Consider the following 23,252-nt stretch of genomic DNA (forward strand, 5'->3'; position numbering starts at 1 on the left):
TCCTAGCCTTCATGTCCAGCCTCAACTCAGTCCTTGGTCACACATAAACTAGCCTATGTATCTTTGTCTGTCCTTGTATCTGTGTTGATCCAAACTCCATGCTTTCTTGTGGGGCTGTTGAAAACCTCCCTGTTTCATAAAGTCTGTCCTGACCCTCCCATTAGGTAAAATAATGCCCTCCTTTGAAAGGCAAAATCGTTCTTAACATTAATGGGCGTAATTACTTTTTGCTCTATTTCAGAGGTATTTTTGTTAATTGTCTTCTCATCTCATGAATTTTGAGCTTCTGTGATTAAAAAAAAAGCCTTAATAATCTCTATAACCCTTTTAATAGCCTTGCCAATATTAAGAGCTCAAAAATTTCAGTGAATTGAATGGAAGCATTCAATGAAGGATTCCAGTTGGGTAGGATTATCCTTTAAGCCTGCTGTCAAATTTCTATCTTAACTCTGTTGGCAATAGTCATGCTGAAAACAATACTATTGATATTAACAATTTGTTGACTACTTACTCTTGCTGAGTAGTGGTCTAATTATTTTGCATTTTTTTAAAATTTCACATATCCTTAATGTCTCCTTGTTGAGATCATATGGTCGTCCTCACTTTAGAGACAAGTTATCTGCTGCCTAGAGTGGTCCTGTTATTGCCTGAGGTCCAGGTGTATGTGTTCCAGGGCTTATGTTCTCACCATTAGGAGAAAACCTCCCACCCTTTGGTTGAATTTTGCAGACTGGAAGCAACATCTAAAAAAGTATTCTCTCTTATGAAAGGTAGCTCCTGAGATCATCCTGGTTCTGGAAGAGCAGGTGAAAAAGAGGAAGCTTATCCTTACTTCCCTGCTGGGGATATATGCACTCTGTAGTACTATAGGAGCACCCTAGACCACTAAATTGATGGTATATTTATTTCTTGATATGGGCAAACACCACCTATGAGTTAAAAAAATGCTCCAGGATCCATGTTCCATCAAGAGTATGCTACCCTCCTAGAAAAGAAATCCGCCTTCAGCCCAGCATAATTTTTCTTCCATTCTAAGAATCAGTTTCTCTATATCCACATTCCTTTCCTCCCTTAAGAAAACAGCTAGTCTGGCTGGGGTGTAAAATTTTATGCATGGTTCCTATACCCAGAGAAGTATATAAGCCCAGAGTCACTGAATTTAGAATATCTAACACAGCAAACCTGCTTACTTATCATGCTACTTTACATAACCTAAACGTCCCCATTTTTTTAGAAGCTTCAGAGTAGAAAAGACATTGTTACATTAAACCTGGCTTCCGATACCTCATAGCTTATCAGAATCCTGTGCACCCCCCCCCCCACCTCCTGCCCCACATAGCTCTTCTAATGCTTTACCCTGTGTTCCCTTCCCCATTACAGTAATGTTTGGCTTCCTCAAGTGTTGTGTTATGTCCCTGTTAATCAGTGTGGGCTACCTACCAGGAATCACTGAAGTCTGCCCTAAAGACCCTATGATAAATCATTGTCTTTAGCCTCTACACCACGGACTTTATATAAGTTGTCCACATGGGAATCTTCTTTGGTCCAGATCTCCACTTATTCATCTGGTATACCATGCTCCCCACCCTAAATGGTGACTCATCACTCTCCTGCAAAGAGAAGAGATTATTTCTTCCCTCATTTGGGGAAGTCTCACAGAAGGGCAACTTGGGTCCCTAAGTGATATAGAGCTTATTTAGATACTTCTTTCCATTCCACCCACCCTTTTACTTCCCCAGGTCCTTGTCTTTCCAAGCTTCTTTTCCTTTTATTATACATTCTTTCACAGCAAAACCATGGTCCAATCTTTCTTTATAATCCACTTTTTGGCTCTCTTCTCATCCATGCACACACCAAGTATTACAAAAGTTGTCTGTATATGACTGTACCTAACTTGGGAATGCTACTTTTCTAAGTAGACTCCTCGGTCCCCACTTTATTAGCTCAGGCAAATGAGGAGTTGGGACTAGCAGCCTACCTTACCATCATATACCAGACTTTAGGTCAGTTATCAGCACTCTTGCTCAATATATAAAGTACTTTCACACTCAGGGCTCTGGCAGTTGCTCATAGAAGCCCTTTATAAAGCATGGCATGCGTCATTCTCCCCATGTTAAAGATTAATACAATCTGTCCAGCCAACATTAATTGAGTAGTTACAAAATGATAATGTCAGTACTAGGAATTGAGGATACAGAGATGACTAGGCCACAGATGGCCCCTTAGGAGTTCACAAGATAATGAAGAGGGTATGATTAACCTCATTTCCCCTTTGCCTTTATCTGTTTTTCCTCCCTTCCTTCTCAACCCCAGTTTCCCTTCCCTCCTATTTTTCTTCTCTCTCTTTTTCTCTTTGTTTTCTCCCTCTTTTCCTCCTTTCTTTCTAACAGCATTTTTTTTTTGAATATCCACCACACATCAGGCTTATGCTAGACATTAAGGAAGTGTCAGGGAAACAAAAATTTACTAAATCTTAAGATTACATATAGACAGACATTTTCATATGTGCTCTAATTTTTAACCTTCAGAAGAACCTTGATAAGTAGACGTTATCACCACATTTTCCACCCTTCATATAAATAAATGGCTAAATAACTCTCTCAAGGCCATTCACTTGAGGGGGTGGAACCAAGATTTCAATCCAAATCTGCCTCTAAAACCCAGATTCTTTCACCTCACACTAATGGAGCAAGCATACAATTGTGATCCAGTGCAGGAAGAACAATTGGGCAATTGATGTGAGTACAAGGTTTTGTCGGAGCAACTGCTACCAGGAGGTCAAAGAGGCTGGAGGGCAGAGGGAATTTACAGAGCAGGAGCTCAGGCCCAGAAAAGACAAGTTTGCCCAAGAACATGCATAATGAGTGATGAGTGTGCAAGTGCACACATGTGTGTCAGAGGAGTCAGGGCTAGTGTTCAGACCTTCACAAGTCCAGTTCAGTCCATGTGGCACACCTCCAGGCTGTTCACTCCCTACTGTTTGAATGTTATAGTTTAAATTTATAGGACTTACTTTCATACAAGACCAGGTGACACCAATATCCCTTCCTTGGAAAACACAGTGGATCCTAGAAATTGGAGCAAAATCCCAGCTATTTATATATTTTGCATTAGATGTTTATTTCTGTACATGTGTGTTTATGGGGAGGGGTGCTTCCCCAGAAGTCTAAAATATGCTCTAAATTAGTAGGGAGAGAAATCAAAGCCATTTGGCTCAGAGCCTACTAAAGAAAAAGAGAGAGAGAGAGAGAGAGAGAGGATGAGAGACTAAGGTAGAAGATATGAACAGCTTTCTGTCCAGTTGTGGCTCTGAAATACTAAAAAAAAGTGTTTGTTTGGGTGGGATCAGCTGGAAGGATTAAGAACCAGAGGGGAGGACTGTGCTCCTCCACCATCCCTCCTCAGCACATCTGTCTAACACTGCTCATGCCTGCTCCAGCCTCTTCCCATGTGTTACAAGTATGTTTGGCTGGCTGGGTCCTCCCTGCATTAAGGCAAGACTTCTTTCTAAAGTTCTCCTTTATATAACATAGAACCTGGCAGCCTCAAGAAAAAAAACAGCTACCCACATCCCTACAGATGAAGAAAAATCTGGGCCTTGTTTACTCTTTTTGCAAACAAGTATCAATTAGGGAAAGGCAAGAAGGATTAGGCTTTGCCTTCTAACTTGAGAACATCTAGGAAGAATCCATGAGTTCTTCCCATCCAGCATGGTTAGAGCTGAGGTGCTATGACAAGGCTGCATCAAAACCTAGGGACCCACTGGGGACATTTCTTCTGGAATTGGATGAAACCTTATTTCACTAATAGTTGTTTTTTTTTTTTTTCCAGAGGTGTGTGTCTGTGTTGTTTGTTTTGCCTTAAAGAATAAAACACATGGGGAAACTGTTAGGCAGGTAGAGTCACTTCTCTATCAAACCAAGTATAAAGTTATCCTAGAATGACAAAAACCACGTAAAAGAATTCAGGAAATCTGGCTTCTACACATGGCTGCCATCTGTCTAGTATAGTCATTATCACTCTCTGACATTAGGGAAGGATTGTATTAGGTCGGATCAGAAATGGCACATGTCTGACCTGGTGCTGCCACCAATACATTCCATACTTGACACAGACATCACCAATCTATTGTGATCCTCTCTCATGATCTGCAAGAGGGTAGCTTCAGAATTCTCAACACATTCCACTAGGGAGCAGCTGTCTATTAAATTATTCATCTCCAAAATAGATCATCTTTTCTATTCTTTATAGATTTTTTAATAAAAAATTTGCCAGGGCAGAAGGCTTTCTCTTCATTACACTTACACAATTTCCTTTGGAAGGCATGTGCCAGCCCCACCCAATGAGTGAAAACCTACTTCAGCTGCATCTTTTTTCAGGCATGTATGAATTTCTCCACAATAAACTTTCAGCAACTTTATAAAATTTGGAATTAGTGTAGATAAGAAACCAAATGTTTGGATACTGAGCCGAAAACCATTTGAAAGTGTTGCGTGTGATCTATCTAAATCCAAACACTCAGTTGGCAACCTCACAACAGACTCTCAAAACACACTTTCTTCTGGTATTTCAGATCTAGCCATACAAACGAGCAAGGAACATGCTCCAAACATGACGCAGACCTTTTCAGCCTCATTGATCACCATAAATTTAGGCACTAAAATGGATCAAGATCCAAGAGGTAGAAGATAAAAAGATTTTCCTTTAGGCCAACTTGTCTTGCCCGTGCCCAGATGGAGTAGGTGCAAGGCAATGACCCAAAGATGGAGAGTGCCTGGTGAACAGACAAAGCAGGAGTCCCAGGGAAAACAGAGAGTCAGTGAATATGAACTTTGGTCCATATTCCACCCTTATCTTGTCATGGGACTTTGGACTTTCTCTTTTCTTCAGATGTGCAGTCCTACTTGATGCTGAGCACTCAATCTTGCTCCTCTGCTCCATCGTTCCAGAAATCTGTTTCTTGGTTTTTGAAGGGTAAATGGATTATCTTGGGGTTTTCTAGAGCTATCCCTTTTACATTTTCTGTATTTTTAATTGTTTAAAATTTGAGGAGGGAGACAAATGCTTCAAATACCACCCTTGTGTTTCCCTTTAATATTCCAAGAAATTAGCTTTCATTGTAGGTTCAGTGACTCTCAATTGTACAATGGAGGTTTCTGAATTTTTTGAAAAATTTTTATCACTGTAACATACTTTGGTGCTTTTGTTGATATACTTGCTATGAAGTCTGCCTCCTTTGGGTTTTCTCATTTTATTCTTTCCCCTCAAAGTCCCACCATACAGAGTACCCTCTTTCTGTTCTTCATGTGTATAAATCCTGTGCATCCTTTAAACCCCAGTGATTGATCTTTCCTATGAACTCATTCAAGATCAAATTCTTATATGTTACACACTTGATCATGGACAGTCCTGTTGCCTTTGTTATTTCCCCCTTTATCATTTATCTGTCCATGTCCATCTATTCTCCACATTCCAATAAGTTTTGAAGAGGCACAAACATAACTGAAAAAAGGATCCCTTCTTGAACCACAGTAGGAATGCTTATGTATATTTTTAATATATAATATTCCTAAAGAATCACACCTAGATGCCATTAGTTTTTGGTTTTTAAGTTGGGACAACTGAGAGTAGAGGCAATTAAAGTTATATGTCTATCAACGGACATATATTGCTGACCTTGAAACTCAGTATCCGGTGACTCAAACATGCTTGCTTCTTCTACTAGAATGCATTCCCTTGTCACAAATCCTATAACCAATAGGTGGAAAAAGTCACACAAAAAAGCTGGAAAATAAACAGGGTGTTAGTAATGGAAAGAGAAAATAGAAATATAATGTAAAAAAAAAAGCCTTCGTGGAGTAAAGTTAGAGCAACTGGGTGCCAAAATTAGTATTGAGTTTCCTGGAAGCCTGAGTAAAGAGAGAAAGATGATGGGTATCTACTCTTGGCATCTAGCAGAAGAAAATGTAGATAGATATACATGTTGTCCTGGATTTGACTTCTGAGATAAACCTGTCACAAAAGACACTGAGCAATACATTGGAAGATGTTTGCACCAGCACTTTGATCAAGAGTCCAAAAGATGTTCTGCAAACATCTGGTTTCTATAATAGCAGCAGACAGGATGAACACCGAGAGAATAGTGCTAAATCACAGTTCCAAAAAGACAATTCATTAGGGGGCCCAAAGAATATGGTCCAGGGATGTGACTTCCTCCTGCTCTGGCTTTACGTGGGGATAAAAATGAGATTTTTAAGGTTTGAGTAGCTAGCACGCTCTTTCCCCAGTATTTCCTTGTAATGATAATGATTTTGTTCTGTTTTTGCTTGAGAAATAAAACACATGATTTTGGTCTATATTTTAGTGTGAAAAACATTGTTGATTATTTTATAATTATATAATTGTGTGGTTACTCTGCAAAAGCTTTTTTATAAGACTCAGTGAACTATATTTGTAAATAGTAGGAAATCCTAGGAGAAATGATCTGGTGTAGAAAGTCACGGTTTGGGGGTAGGGAGAGGGCAACAAAGCCTGCCATGAGGCGGTGACATTTGAGCTGATAACTAATTTATCATTAAGAGAAACCCAGAGTAAAAGGTTCAAGGTATAGAAATAGCTCCCAAGATGAAGTGACCAACTCTCTAGAATGGGTTCTGGTAGAGGTGACATTTGAAATAAATACTGAAGAGTGCGTTTTCCCAGTAAGCAAGGGGGGGGGGGTGGCTTCTCAAAAGGGGATACTGCATTTACAAAGGCATGGAAGCAAAAAACACGAACTAGCAAATGAACAATCAGGTTGTTTTAAGTTACTTTGTGTAGTAGGAGTTTGCTCTTATGGGAAAGAGGCCAAAAATCAGCCTGGAGGTCCAACAGAGTCAGTAGATCAAAGACCTCTTATGAAATGCCAAGGAGTTTGTTGTTGTTGTTGTTGGGCTTTCTGTTTTTATTTTGTTTTGTTCTGTTTTTTTTTTTTTTTTTTTTTTGAGTTTTGTTCCAGGCAAGATGGGGTTTGTATTTGAGCAAGACACTTGGGACTGATTGTGGAGAGTAGCTGGCAGGATTGAGAGGCCAGAATCAAGGAAAATGGTGAAGATGCTGCTGTGGTGACACAAGCAGGAGATAAACAAAGCAGAACAGAGGACTGGGGACAGTGAGACACAGTGAGAGGAGCTGGGGGGGGTTGGGGAGGTGGAATGGAGAAATATTTAGGCAATAGAATCAATTGAATTCAGTAATTTATTGGCTGGGGGAGTGGTGTTGGAGAGTGAAGAATCCAAGATGATCTGAGAATGGAGAGAATCATGGAAGGAAGGAACATCTGTCCAGGGATCAGCATCCCCCAACAGCTTGGACAGTGCCTGACTCACGATTGCCCTCTGATGACCCACTGTTAAGTGAATAAACATTTCTGGAGGGGGTACTGCAAGAATAGAAATGTTGCATCCAGGATTCAAATAGTGATGCAGAATTGAGGACACTAGCTGACATGCATAAGGCTTCTCTAGGACTGGTGCATATTTATCTAATTATTGTAATAATGGAACATTTACCGAGCTCTATAATGTGCTAGGCCCTGAGTTTAGCAGCACACATTTCGGTATTCAATGACTGGTCATGATGCCTCTATTAGGAATCAATGATTATAGGAAGAGTCGTTTTAGGGATGAACAAACCTGGGCTCTGAAAGATTATGCAAATCATCCAACTAGTGAGTGGCCAAGCCAGATTTTAGCGCAGGTCAGTATGATCCAAGCCCTGCCATCTTAATTATGATGTTTGCAGATTTAGAGAGAACAACATGGTCAAGGGCATTTAGTAAGCAAGAGTTTCCTAGGGACTGGAGCACTCTCTTTCCTCTACCACATGTTTTGGCCGAGAAGACTGGGTAAACCCTGGTGATGTTCTATCTTAGGACATATGTGCAAGCCTTTTGTATAAAATGCAAAACTGCACCGTTTATTGGGCAAATACTAGTAAGTTGTCTCCGGCCAATGAGCTTCTTAGTCCAGACTTCACTACTTAAGACAGGAAGGAGTTAAAAGAGGAAGGATGAGGGGGCCAATGAGTTGGGTTTCCTGAGTGAGTACCAAAATAAAAAAAGTGATTTTATTCTTACTGTAATGTGCTGACAACCAAAGAGCTTGGGAGCAATTATATTAGTAAAGAAGAATTTTCGCAGAACACTGGCATTTGTACACTTGCAGCCAACCGCTGAGGTATTTAGGAGGAATATTGAAGCTAATTTTCTTTCATAATTGTACCAGAATGCCCAAGGCTAAGTTTCTATATCAATGGAGGAGATGGTTGGAGAGGCATGGTTTGAGGGGCCGTAGGAAAATTCTTCCTTTAAATATCTCTGTCACAGATAAGCAAAAAGATGGACACTGATGAAGAAATGTCCAGTATCACTAACCGTTCAGGGGCCATATTCTCCAGAGTTCAGTTATCACTGGGATTGTCCTTCTAGTCTCTTCTTGAGAATTTCAGATGAACACTGCTTTAGGAGGAGTTTCCTTATTTGCTGGACTGTTCTAGCTGTTGAGGCTAAGTCCCTTTATTGACCAGGGTCTGTGAAGCTGTTGCTTTAATTCTTTCCTAGGTGCATCCCCTTCCTCCACAAGAATGACTCCTAACATATTGGAAGACAGTCCTTATATCCCACAATATCCTTTGTCCACAAGGTTTCAGAATGAAGAGTTGACGTCACCAATATGACAGGGATGTAGATAAAAATAGCTATTATTTACTGAGCACATTAAACCCTGTTCTAGATGTGCTCAATAAAATACCCTGTCTGGTATTTTACTTAGTCCTGGCTGTACCTCAGGAGGGAAGTAATGATTATCTCCATGTTACAGATAAGGGTGTTGAGTCTCAGTGACACATTAAAAAATGTCCCCTTCGGCTCAGTAAGTGATGGTTCTATATGTGCTGCTGAAGAGAGCACAATAAGTGATGGTTCTAGAATACGAATTCACATAGGTTTGATTCCAGAGATCAAGATTTCTTTCTCATATATCAAACTGCCTTTTGAATTTTACCTACTTTGAATTTGTCATCTTTTATTTGCCCCCTTTATATATATTGTTAAATACACGTACAGAAGGAGGCTCAGTTATGAGAAAAAAAGAAATCTGTTTACTCTTCAGAGTTTTATGTCACACTTATTTGAGTTATTTTCTAGAGAGGGTTGCAACCAAATGAAACACCTAATGAACTTCTTTCCTAATCAACATCATTTTTAAGAACATTCCCCCCCGTCTAGCCAGGCAGGATATGTCCTAAAATATTAAGGGATAGTAAGAAAATAAACATGAAAATAATCTGGGCAAGTTAAGTTAAAAACTATGTTCTTTAATTCTCTGGTAGTGGGAGGTCAGATATGTTTTTTCAAAGGCCAGAGTGTCAATAGGCATCAAAAGGTTTATTATTATGCATGTGCTTTAATAGAATAAATAATACATTCATTCTTTCATGCATGCATTCAGCTGATATTTATTTATTGAGCATCTACTAATGCAAGTATTTTCCCAGCTTTTAGGGGGTGCTGTGATGAAGAACTCATGAAGCATAAATTCCAGTATGCAGAGACAGAAAAGTACAGGTACATAAGGGGATTTATGCAATGGTAAATCTAAAGCTGGGTATTGACAGGGTTAAGTGTATGGGATGGAGAAAGTGCTGGGAGATGAACTATTTTAGAATGAGTTATGAAGGGGCTCATTAGAGATCTGGATGAAGAGTTTTCTGAAGGAGGAGTAGCCACTGAAAAGGTCCTGAGGCTATTTTCACTGAGGGAACACTGGGAGGGCCAGCATAGCCAGTGTGGAATGCACCTGGGGAGAGGGTGCAACAGGGAGAGGAGGCCACAGGCATGGGAAGGGGCTAGACCACATAGGATTATGACAACTAGTAGGATCATGACTAGGAATTCTGGGAGTAGATTGATATGATCTAGTATGATTTTTTAAAAATTTCTCATTATGCTAAGAAAAAGGAAAAACAAACAAACAAACCAAGGAGTCATCATACAGACAGAAACCAATTGCCAAGCAAATACAGTGATGAGGGGGAGAGGGAGACTAGGGCAATGGTGTAAGGCGCTGTGGTCTAGGGCAGAGGATTTGCAGGGGTCGTCTAGGGCGATGATGTAAGGGGACATTGAGTAGAACGTGGAATAGGTGAGCAGTGCTGGGATTTGGGATAAATTTGAAGTTGAAGTTGACATGATTTGCCAGATGAGCTACTGTAGGGATCTCTGGTACTGATTTCACTTCTAGAAATTTATTCTAAGGTAATGATCATGGATATCCTCAAAGATATTATTGTAAGAATGTTCATAGTTTAAAATGGCAAAGTGTTATAAATAACTTGTACTAATAAACCTTCAGACCTAGTTAAATAAATTATGAAAATTCCTGCAATGATACAAATCAAAATTCAGCAGATAATTGATCAGGATAGTGTGATTTTTTTCAGCCATTATTTTTCTTTCTTTTTTCTTTTCTTCTTTTCTTTCCTTCTTCTTCTTCTTTTTTTTTTTTTTTTGTTGGTCTGAATTTCAAATCTGTTTAAAATGAGACTGTTTTATTTTATAAAACAAACAAACAAAGTGTCAAAGTTATGTTTTAAAAGTAAACCTGTCCTTATTTGACTGCACTTCTGCACAGCAGGATCCACTGATTTTTCTATTTAAAATGTGTCCCAAGAACTCAATTCAGTTGGACATCCTGTGAGGACTTCACAAATACTCATGATAGATTTACTACATAGCAGTGTGAGCCCAAACTGAGGCTGACACTGGGATTCATACATGTCTGGAGAGCTGGCTGGGTATGTGTTTATTTATATGTGTAGTTTGCACTGGTTGGAGGGGTGGAGCTGGGGAAGGCTGCAGAGAAAGAGGAAAAGGGGAATGGGGAGAACAGCTGGGTGCCTATGATGTGTCTGGCATGGTCCAGGGACTGAAGTTGAAGGAGCTTTTATTCAAAGGTTTTGTGGGGCACAAAAGTACAAAGAAGGGCATCCTTGGTGCCCAGGAGATGAAACATGGCACAAATGGGTGTAAATAGCCTCCTCCTCACTCTGGGGGAGAACACAGACGAACCTGAGCATTTTGAAGATGTCTGAGAATGCAGAGTGTCTGGAAGCACCAGTTCTGAGAGCATCCTGGTACAATAGTGCCCTTGGAAAATACTGAGAATCCCTCTCCAAGTGGATTCATCATCATTCAACATAAAAGAGGGGGCCCTGGGGAAGTAAAGGAAGGGTGTGGTGACACCATAAAGTACTTGGAGTGAATGGGCTTGTTTGTGAACCCACTGTGGACATGGCCTGCAGTCTTCAGAGACTTAACAAGTAGATATCTGGAATTGGAATTCCACATGCAGAAGAAAATATGGGCTATCAACTTTGATGTGACCCTATTTACACACAAATAGCGGTGTGATTTCTGTTCATGTCTTTTGCCCATTTCATGATTGGATTGTTTGTTTCTTTGGTGTTGAGTTTAATAAGTTCTTTATAGATCTTGGAAACTAGCCCTTTATCTGATACGTCATTTGCAAATATCTTCTCCCATCCTGTAGGTTGTCTTTTAGTTTTGTTGACTGTATCCTTTGCTGTGCAAAAGCTTCTTATCTTGATGAAGTCCCAATAGTTCATTTTTGCTTTTGTTTCTTTTGCCTTCGTGGATGTATCTTGCAAGAAGTTACTGTGGCCGAGTTCAAAAAGGGTGTTGCCTGTGTTCTCCTCTAGGATTTTGATGGAATCTTGTCTCACATTTAGATCTTTCATCCATTTTGAGTTTATCTTTGTGTATGGTGAAAGAGAGTGGTCTAGTTTCATTCTTCTGCATGTGGATGTCCAATGTTCCCAGCACCATTTATTGAAGAGGCTGTCTTTCTTCCAGTGGATAGTCTTTTATCCTTTATCGAATATTAGTTGATCATAAAGTTGAGGGTCCACTTCTAGACTCTCTATTCTGTTCCATTGATCTATGTGTATGTTTTTGTGCCAGTACCACACTGTCTTGATGACCACAGCTTTGTAGTACAACCTGAAATCTGGCATTGTGATGACATGAACAGAAATCTCACAGAGGAAGACATGGACATGGCCAACACACACATAAGAAAATGCTCTGCATCACTGGCCATCAGGGAAATACAAATCAAAACCACAATGAGATCCCACCTCACACCAGTGAGAATGGGGAAAATTAACAAGGCAGGAAACAACAAATGTTGGAGAGGATGTGGAGAAAAGGGAACCCTCTTACACTGTTGGTGGGAATGTGAACTGGTGCAGCCACTCTGGAAAACTGTGTGGAGGTTCCTCAAAGAGTTAAGAATAGATCTGCCCTAGGACCCAGCAATTGCACTCCTGGGGATTTACCCCAAAGATACAGAGGCAATGAAAGGACGGGACACCTGCACCCCGATGTTTATAGCAGCAATGTCCACAATAGCCACACTGTGGAAGGAGCCTTGGTGTCCATCAAAAGATGAATGGATAAAGAAGATGTGGTCTATGTATACAATGGAATATTCCTCAGCCATTAGAAATGACAAATACCCACCATTTGCTTCGACGTGGATGGAACTGGAGGGTATTATGCTGAGTGAAGTAAGTCAATCGGAGAAGGACAAACAGTGTATGTTCTCATTCATTTGGGGAATATAAATAATAGTGAAAGGGAATAGAAGGGAAGGGAGAAGAAGTGGGTGGGAAATATCAGAAAGGGAGACAGAACATAAAGACTCCTAACTCTGGGAAGCGAACTGGGGGTGGTGGAAGGGGAGGGGGGGTGAGTGGGTGGCGGGCACTGAGGGGGGCACTTGACGGGATGATCACTGGGTGTCTGTATGTTGGCAAATTGAACACCAATAAAAAATAAATTTATTATTAAAAAATAAAACCCCAAAAAACAAACAAACAAACAAACAAACAAAACAAATAGCGATATGATGTAGGGGAATTCAGGTTACCATGGAATAGAGCCATAGCCCCCAGATCTCAGAGGTGGCAAGGGCACTGGAGTTCTTCTAATGCCTTCCTTCTACTCCATAGCCACCCAGCGAGAAGGTTTCTCTGTCTCTGAATGGTCCTTTGATGGGACCTATTGCCTCTTTTCTAGTGTATCAACATTGACTCCTCCCCTTTTGGTCGAATGTTATTTGCAAGCATAGGCAGGGCTGTCATGGCTGAGAAGATGAGAATAGTGTGGGCCAAAATCCAATCTGTGTCTACTCCCCAAGCTGTGCGCCTGGGCTTGGTGAAATATTTGTCTTTTCTTTCTTTCCTTTCCCTTTTCCTTTTCCTTTTCCTTTCCCTTTCCCTTTCCCTTTTCTTTCTTTCTTTCTTTCTTTCTTTCTTTCTTTCTTTCTTTCTTTCTTTCTTTCGCTAAGGGAAAGCAATTTAAAAAGATTAACTTTCCTTGAAAAAAAAAGTGCCTTTAAAAAAATTCACCCAAAGCTACCATGTATACACAATGGCAGTACTGATCTTGTACTTCTAAAACTTCTGAAAAGGGCCAGGTTCTGTGACAGCTTCACAATTCTATACCCTTCAGGTATATAAATGGACCCAAGTGCAAAAAAAAAAAGCTAAATTTTAAGTAAGGTCTATGAAACAGGTGCCATGCTGAACCTGTTTCACAAAGCATCTCATTTAACCCACACACTATCCCATAAGAGTAAATTTTATTCTACTTTTACAAACAAGAAAACTGGAGTTCATAATACTACAGTTCTTATCTCTAAAAGGCAGGAAAATCAGGATACCAGCTTGTGTTTATTCCATGTGGCTTCTTTGATTTGTTACAGATAGATCTTTGGGTCTTTCTGATTGTCAGATTCTCCGTGTTCAATGTCCCTTTCATCACTTTATTGGCACCCCCTTTCGTTAACTCCCTGTGTCTTGTTTTTTCATCAGTTCAACAGAATGTTCCACCCACCTTTGTCTTTTGGGGCACATAGCATGCTGTCCTACAATCCCAGCTCTGACAGTCCTAGAAAAGAACTTTGCGGTGTAACCATCTTTACAATTATAGAACCTATCCAGGCGCCAATCCCTTCCAGCTCTACATCTTGACTCTATCCTTCAATCCCTCTATACAACCTAAGATATTTTAACAACTGCCCGATATAATTCTTTCCTCGATTCAAAAAAGCCCTCTTCTATCCCTCCCCTAGTACATGCTCCCAGGTTTATTCTATCCGATATTTATTTATGGCTTCATTTCTCTCCAGAAATCCGTGTCGAATCCTATGAACAATCTTATTCTGCATCTCTTTGGCAGACATGCACACAAACGGATCTACATGACGACATAGAAGCTTCCCCCGCTTCCCGCCTTAGCTGGCCTCCAATGGACTCCTGCACATGTCTCTTCTTCCTTCAAATTGACTGTAAACGCCTTGATGGCAATGCTGTATACACAGAAGTCATGCAGTAAATATGTTCTGATTGGTTTGATTCTTTTGTTACTCTGTACTGTCAGCCTACTCTTTGCCTCCCCCTCTCCTGGTCACCTGGTTAAATAGGCTCTTGATAAATACTTACTGAATGAAATAATGAACCAGCACCAACTAAATATAAGGTGTTATTGTAATAATTGGCTGGGTCAGACAGATACTTAAATACCACGTGGAACTCTGTGGCAGCACTGGAATGCCACTGGATATATGGAGGTCTGGCAGGGAGCAAGCTGTGGTTGGATCTGGGCACAAGAGGGTGAGGGTGGGAGTGGGAAAAACTGAGCAGGAGTCATTATGTCTGGGATGAAATGGAAGGTCTGAGCAGGGAAGAAAGCAGCTGAACAGCAGACTGGCTCTTAGTATTGAAAAATCAGGTGTGAAAATTAACAGCATTAGTAACAACAAAGTGATAATATTAAAAGTAGACTATCCCATGATTCAAGGTTGATTCTTTTCCGAGGTTGCCACATCTTCATGCTAGATATGGAAACTAAGACTGCATTTTGGAAAAAACAAAATCATTAGGTATATTACATTCTAATTAATGATATATATACTGGAGTATTTGGGTGTCGTATGGTGATGACCACAACTTAGTTTGAAATGACTCACAAATAGGATGGATTGGTGGAAGGAGGGAAGTCTGGAGATGGCTAGACATGTGGTAAGAAAATATAGTAAAATGGCAATTGTCAAATCAGATGGTGGGCATATATATGTTGACTATAAAACTGTTTGGACTTTTCTGTATGTTTGAAAGTTTCACAATAAAATGTTTGGAGAAACTGCACCATGGAGCAATTGCTTCAGTTCCCTTAAAAATAACAATGTTGGATCCTACAATCATCAGAGCAAAATGAGTTCATTAGGTAGAATTTTCCATAGTGGTAATAATAAATCTCCATATTTATACAGGGTTTTATAGTCCATCAAACACAAAGCATGATGCCAGAGAGAACAGACCCTGGAGCGGACTCACTGGTTTCTGATTGGCTAGCTGTGGGCAGGTCATTTAAGTTGTCTATCCCTTGGTGGCTTCATTTGTAAAATTTGTATACAAATTCTTCCCAGAGATGTTGCAAAGATTAAGTAAAGCAGTAAATTTAAAAAGTTTAGAAAGTGCTAGGAAACTAATAAACTATATATTAATGCTAGCTATTATAATTGCAATACTAATAATTAGATCTTTCCATTTGCTCTTTGGGATAGGAATAGTTACTCTGCTTTACAGCTGAAGAAACTGAAGTTTAGAGAGATGCCTCTTGTCCAAGACCCTGGAGGTTAGTTCGTCAGAGGTGATCCTGATGAAGGATCAAGACATCTTTGCCTCTTTCAAAATATGCTTCTGCCTGTCTCCTGACTCTCATCCAAATGTTCAATCAGCTCCAAGATGTAAGAAATTCTAAGTGCCCAGCAGAGGGCTTGGCACCTGGTAGGCATTGTAAAAGTAGGCGAATGATACAAGTTCATTTGCAGTACTCACTATGTCTGTTACCCTGCTAAGCACTATGTCGTATCTCAAAGTATCCTCATAGAAGCCCTAAGAGTTCCATTTTACTATACTACCCGTACTTGCCAGATGAGAGCAGAGGCTTTAGAAAGGGTATATTGCCCAAGATCCCACAGCTAGCAAGTTTGAGCCACAGATGCATCTGGTTCCAAAGCCCATGCATTTTAAACAACACTGTAACACTTTCATGAATGAAGGGAGAGCTGCTTCAAAGCTTAGCCGAATGGTAGAAATTAGGAAACATGAGCCATTTTACCCTTAATCCACAGAGCTCCCCCTGGGTCTTTCTCATCATAGATGCATTGTATTACTAGCAAATGTGAATGTTTTGATGAATTAGGCAAACACTCCAATTGCCTGTACATTGCAACATCTTCCCTTCAAAGGCCAGGGAATGTAGACTGTACGTTCTTTGTCCAGCTTGTCTGAATGCGTCAACGCTGTCTGGGAGGCACAGAGGTGGACGCTTTCCTAGCAGGGGTGAGGCCCCTCCTGCATGTCCAGCTCCTGTATTTGTAACATTGCCATGTGCTGTACCACTGGGCCAAGGAATGAAGGGGCCCATGGTCCCAGCCACCTCGGATTATGCAAGCCAAGAAAAATGTGCAAATCGCATGAGAAAAGCAGGCAGTCCCCAAACATCTTTATTTGTTCATTTCTGTACCCTGACGCTTTGATTGCAGTCTTGCACTTAGAAATTTCAAGATAAGTATCAGCAGCTGGACACTGGGTAAATCAGAGGCACAGACTCTGTGTAAATACTGACGTTTCGAAAGCACGAACTTATGTCCAACAGCTTGGAGCACAGGACCCAGTGGGAAGGGAGGGGGAGTGGTGTTATGGCTTTGGCAAAGTCAACCTTCTGAGAAACTCGTGGACATGTCTGTACATGCCTGAACTTGTCTGACAAAGCCAAGCAGAGATTTCAGGATCTGCCAGGTCCAGATACAAGCAGCTTGCTTGCTCAGACCCGAAAAGGAACAGTCAGAGGAAGTAAAGGATTAGGATGAAGAAACAAAAGATTACGGGGCTGAAATCTCTTAACAGAGCAGAGCTTACAGGTGGGTAACGACAACAATGACAAGAAACCAAGAAACGAGGCTGCCATCCGTTGAGCGGCAACCATTAACAAGATCCCAAGCTAGGGCTTTTCACAACCATTCACACAGTTAATTCTACCAATAATCCTGAATTTGGACTGAATTTGCTCCAGCCTATACATAAAATTTTTAAAAAAGAAACTATGACTGAATGGTAATATAGCTATCTCAAGGTCAGCACCTAACAAGTAAGAGGAAACATGGTTGCAACATAGGCCTCTCCAAAAACCAAGATAGGGTTACCTTGAGATGGCCCGTATGACCAGTGAACATGAATTTGAACAAGGAAGAAACCTAGAACTTAAATCCCTCCAAAGTTAGAGTAAATAATAACCAGTATACATACATGATTAGACAATTATCAAAAGAGGCAATATAATTTACATGGACTCGATGCAGAAGAGATAAAGTGCCAAAAAGGGTAGGCCTCCAGGACAACAATATTTCATAGACTAGCTATAAATTTTAGCTAGTAAACACATCTATTTTATCACCTCGCTGATTGATAGAAGTGACTGGAAGAGCGAATTCTATTTAAGGAAGGTGGGGAAAAAAGCAAGGGAGTCACTCTCTCTTTAGGGGTTAAAATGATGGGTGGGACCATCCTCTTAGCATAGTCTGAGAAGAAATGAGAGAGCTCACTGATAAGATCCTTCAAGGACATACCAAGAAGATGGACTGGAAAAGCATGGTCAATGCTGGGTGTGACAGCCCTGGTCAGTTCAGCTGAGTGTAGATACATTGGTGAGCACAATTAAAATAATGGGTCAAATAAGGAGGCTCATGCTACAGCTGTGCTCTGAAGTTTAGTGTGTTATTTAGGATCATTTAACAGCAATCAACTGGATCCAATTTTGCATAAGCAAAAAAGAAAAAAAAAAGTGAGAATAATAAAAGCACACAGGAATTTCTCTTGGAGTAGCATGAGTAAAAGATAATGATAAATATGGGAAAGAAGGGCAGTCTGGGTGGCTCAGCAGTTTAGCACTGCCTTTAGCTCAGGGTGTGTGATCCTGGAGACCAGGGATTGAGTCCCACATCAGGCTACCTGCATGGAGCCTGCTTCTCCTTCTGCCTGTGTCTCTCATGAATAGAAAACTAAAATCTTAAAAAATATATATGGGAAAGAAAACTCAAGGTGGCTTGGAGCATCAGGAGAGATGATGCTGGGGAGGATGACAGGATCCAAACCCTGAAGTTCTTTGTGGACACCACTATTGCACTCAGATGCAATTCTATATGTGACAGGGCATCAAAAAAGGAGAAGTTACATGGTCAAGAAGCAGGAAAATGGGATGATGAGATAAAATGATCATTTGATCTTCTGTCTCGGTTAGAGAAAGGATATTGTAAAGTGTGGCTATTGATTTTCTTGGCTATATACATAGTAGTGTCATTAACCATGGAACACAATATAGGGGTGACAGACATGAGGCAGAAGGAAAGGTCAATACAGTATTCAATTTTGGACAAATTGAGTTTGAGATGCCTGTAGGTTCTCCAGGAGATATTGACAGAAGCTCATACATGTGTGTGGAGTTCACAAGGAATATTTGGGCTAGAGTAACAAATGCAGAGTTGCTGGCACAGAGACACTGACTGAAGCTATCGCAATGGATCAGGACATCCAAGGAGATGATAAAACAGTCTAATAGATAACCTGAAAAATAAAAAAGTTACAGGTCAGACATATTAAGAAGACTATTCTTCAAATTTCATAAGAGTAGCAGAGAGATAAGAGAAATTAGTAGGAAGATTATTCCCAGAATGGCAGTGTAAAGGACTTCTGAAAATATACTTCTCCATTATTTTTTTTATTTTTTTTATGATCTCATACCATAGTTTTCAGAGTTTATTCTTACATTTTACCTCAATGGGTACAAAACAACCATCACAAATCTAAGTAGAATGCATTAAAAGTTGTGCCTCTTTAAAAAGGATCCAGTGAGTCAACTGAACCTTGTTAATATGGTGGAGTTTTTTTTTAATAATAAATTTATTTTTTATTGGTGTTCAATTTGCCAACATACAGAATAACACCCAGTGCTCATCCTGTCAAGTGCCCCCCTCAGTGCCTGTCACCCATTCACCCCCACCCCCCTCCTCCATTAAAGCAAAGACAACACTGGAAAAATCACCAAGATCAACTTTTTTCACAATTCTAGAAATTAATCAAAAGTTCGCAATAACCTCAAAGTATTTATTGAAGAAAATCAGCTGAATCTCAGTAAGAACAGTGAGAAGCTTAGTGGCATTTTAACATGTCCTATTCTATTCCTATCTTCTTCTTCTTCCCATACAGCAGCCATGAAAATCACTAGCCTCACAATTATGGTAGTTGCCTCCAGCAGCCTAGCAGGGACAGAGTTCAGGGGTCTCCTAAAAGCTTCTTTCCCAGAGAACTATTACTATTTGTTCTGCTTGGCAGTTCCCTGGAGTGCCCCATTTACAGGACTTAACTTAATTTGACCTGACTCAAATATTCCAGGAATACATGGTTGTGCTAGTATCTAAAAATCAACGTAATATACTATATTAATAAAGGACAAAAACCACAGAGTCATCTCAATGCACATATAAAAAGGACTTGACAAAATCCAATACTCTTTCATAATAGCATAACTCAACAAACTATGCTTATAAGGGAACTTCCTCAGCCTGTTAAAGGCATTTATGAAAAACCCACAGTTAACATCATATTTAATGGCAATAGACTGGAATCTTAAAATCAGGAATAAGACAACAACATCCATTCTCACCATACCCATTTGACTTTTTCCTATAGCTGTTAACCAGGACATTTAATCAAGAAAAAGAAATAAAAGTCATTGAGATTAGAAGAAATAATCTGGAACTATTTCTATTTGTAGACAATATGATATGACAACTCACAGAGAAAATCCTATGGAATCCAAAAATATACAATAAAAAATAAAAGAACTGAAGTGAATAAGTGAGTTCAGCAAGTTTACAGCATACGATATTAATATGCAAAATTCAGTTATATTCTACACATTAGCAATAAGCAATTAAAAAAATTAACAACTTTATCTACCATACCATCAAAGAGAATAAAGTATCAAGGAATATATTTTAAAAAGAAGTATAAGACCTGTATGCTGAAACTACAAAAAGCTCTTGAAAAGAATTAAAGAAGGGGCACCTGGGTGGCTCAATGGTTAAGCCTCTGCCTTCAGCTCAGGTCATTCATGATCATGGAGTCCCAGGATGGATCCCTGCATTGGGCTCCCTACTCAGTGGGGAGTCTACTGCTTCCTCTCCTTCTGCCTCTCCCCTCCTACTCTCTCCCTCAGTTACTCTCTTTCTCAAATAAATAAATAAAACCTTAAAAAAAAAGAATTAAAGGAGACCTATAAATAAATAGAACTATACCCCATGTTCACCAACTGGCAGACTTAATATTGTGAACATGGCAATACTCCCCAAATTGAAATGCAGATTCAGTGTAATCTCTATCAAAATTCCAGATACCATTTTTTTTTTGGCAGAAAAAAATCTGATCCTAAAATTCATAGGAAAATACAAGGAACCTAGAATAGTTAAAAAAAAAAATCTTAAAAAAGGACAAAGAGGACTCGCATTTCTTTATTTCATAACTTACAACAAAGAGCATTCAGACAATATGGTACTGGCATAAGCATAGTCCTATGAGATGCTGAAAGATCACAGCATCTATGATCACTGAAATAGAACTGACAGTCCAGAAATAAATCCTTAAATTTATGGTTAATTGATATTTGATAAGATTGCCTGGACCAACCACTAGACACAGAAGAGTCTTTTCAATAAATAGTGCTGGGACAACTGGATCTCCACGTGGAAAAGAATGAAGGTAAACTTGTCACCATGCTACACAGAAAAATTAACCTAAACTGGTTCAAAGACTGAGTATTATATTTAAAACTAAAAAATTCTTAGATGGAAATTTAGTATTAAAATCTGAATGACTTTGAATTAAGCAAACTTTTCATAGATATAACACCAAAGCATAAATGAAAAGAGAATAAATAGGTAAACTAGACTTTATAATGTTTAAAATATTTTGCTTCAAGGACAGTATCAAGAAAATGAAAAGGCAGCCCACAGAATAGGAGGTATTTGCAAATCATATCTCTGATTAAGGACTTATATCCAGAATATAAAAAGAACAATGGTAAAAAATAAAAAAAGGTAACATAATGTAAAAATGAGCAAAAGATCTAAATAGACTTTTATTTCCAAAGAAGGTAGAGAAAAGGCCAATAATCTCATGGAAAGATGCTTACTGGAAGCCATGGGAAAAATTCAGATCAAAAGCACAACAATAGATCACTCCCCACTCACTAGGATGGCTAAAATTTAAAAAGACTTAAGAAGAAGTTTGACGAAGACATAGAGAAGAAGGAACTCTCATATATGCCTGGTGGGAATGTTAAGTAGTACAGCTTCTTTGGAAATCAGTTTGGTATATTTTTCAAAATGTTAAGCATTTTTAAGAGTTTTCAGCTGACCTAGCAATTCTATTATAAATATACACAAAAAAATGAAAACATATCCCAAACACTTATATGAAAATATACATAGCAGCATTATTTATAGTAGCCCCAAAGTAAAAACCACTCAAACATCCTTCAACAGATGAATGGATAAACAAATATGGTACATCCATACAATGAAATATCATTCAGCCATTAAAAGGAATGATGAACTGATATATGCTACGATGTGGATGAAACTTGAAAATATAATCCCCCCCCCCAAAAAAAGAAAATATTATCCCATGTGAAATAAGACTGTCACCAAAGACTTCATTGACTAGTTTTATTTATATAAAATGTCTAGAATAATTTGAAAAAAAAAAAGTAGGAAGTAGGGATTGGGTGAAGAAAGGGATTTGGGAATGACTGGGGTTTCTCTGAGAACATGTTTTGTTTTTGTTTTTGTTTTTGAAGTGATGTAAATGTTCTGGAATTAAATAGTGGTTAGTATTGCACAACTCTGTAAATACACTAAAAACCATCAAATTGTAAATTTTCAAAAAGGTGAATTTTATAGCATGTGAATTATATCCGAATAAAACTGTTTCAGGAAAAAAAAACAACATCAGGAGACATAGTGAGAACAGTGTCATATGCTGTGAATAAACATATGGAGATAAGGAAAATTTATAGAATAAATGTATGGAATAAATGTATGGAACGTTTATGGTATAAATGTCTGGAATGAGGAGCATTTATGGGACTTAGCAACAGTGAGGTCTTTGATGAACTTGGCTGAAGATGGTGGACAAGTGGGGGAGAGCAAGTGTGAGTCATCAGCCAGTATTTATGAACTGCACATTACACATTGGCATGTGCCATTGGGATGAGGAATGAATGAAGAAAAGAAAGTCAGATAGGAATATGGGGAACTGAAAATGGAGGGTGGCAAGGGCAAGACAGGTATAGATAATCCTTCCAGAAGTCTGGCTGCAAAGGGCAGAAAGTAAATATGTTAATCATTGGATGGAGACATAGATTTAGGTTTGGGTGCAGTTTGTAAATCTGGGAGAAACCTCGATTTCTTAACATGGGTGAACCAGCCTCTGTTCAGTGCTGATGGGAATGATTCATGGGAGAAAGAGGATGGGGTTGATGATGCATAATGGGGAAAGGATAATTGAAAGGACAAAGTTCTGGAGAAGTTCACCAGAGCACTGACAAAGGAGTTATCTTTAGATACAAAGGAAGGGACATAAGCACATTCTTTGTGTGATAGGAGGGACAAGGGAAAGATAGATGGAGACTCAGCTTATCTTCAAGACTTGGGGGAAAAAAAAAAAGACTTGGGGGAGAATTCTGAAGGAATTTCCCTGTGCTGGTTTGTATGAGAAGGGAGGTTCCTCTGTGGAAATCCAAGAGAGAATTGGGGGAACTTCCAGAGCCAAGCAGAGGGGGAAAGAGCTGCAAAGGTGGAAGCCTGAGAGCAATGGTGTGTATAAGAATCAGGAAAGGGGGCTCTCAGTCATTCAGGACTCAAATGAGGTTTGGGACCGTCAGTGTGTTATCCTTCCCTCCACAGTCTTGGGACAATTTTTTTCTTTTTTTAATTCTCTCAGTGTTCAGCAGCTGCGTTCAGATGGCAACATGACAAGGCAGATCTTTGCATTTACCCAGGACAGTT

The sequence above is a fragment of the Vulpes lagopus genome, chromosome 7 (genome assembly GCF_018345385.1).
Source record: "Vulpes lagopus strain Blue_001 chromosome 7, ASM1834538v1, whole genome shotgun sequence".
Classification (NCBI taxonomy): Eukaryota; Metazoa; Chordata; class Mammalia; order Carnivora; family Canidae; genus Vulpes; species Vulpes lagopus.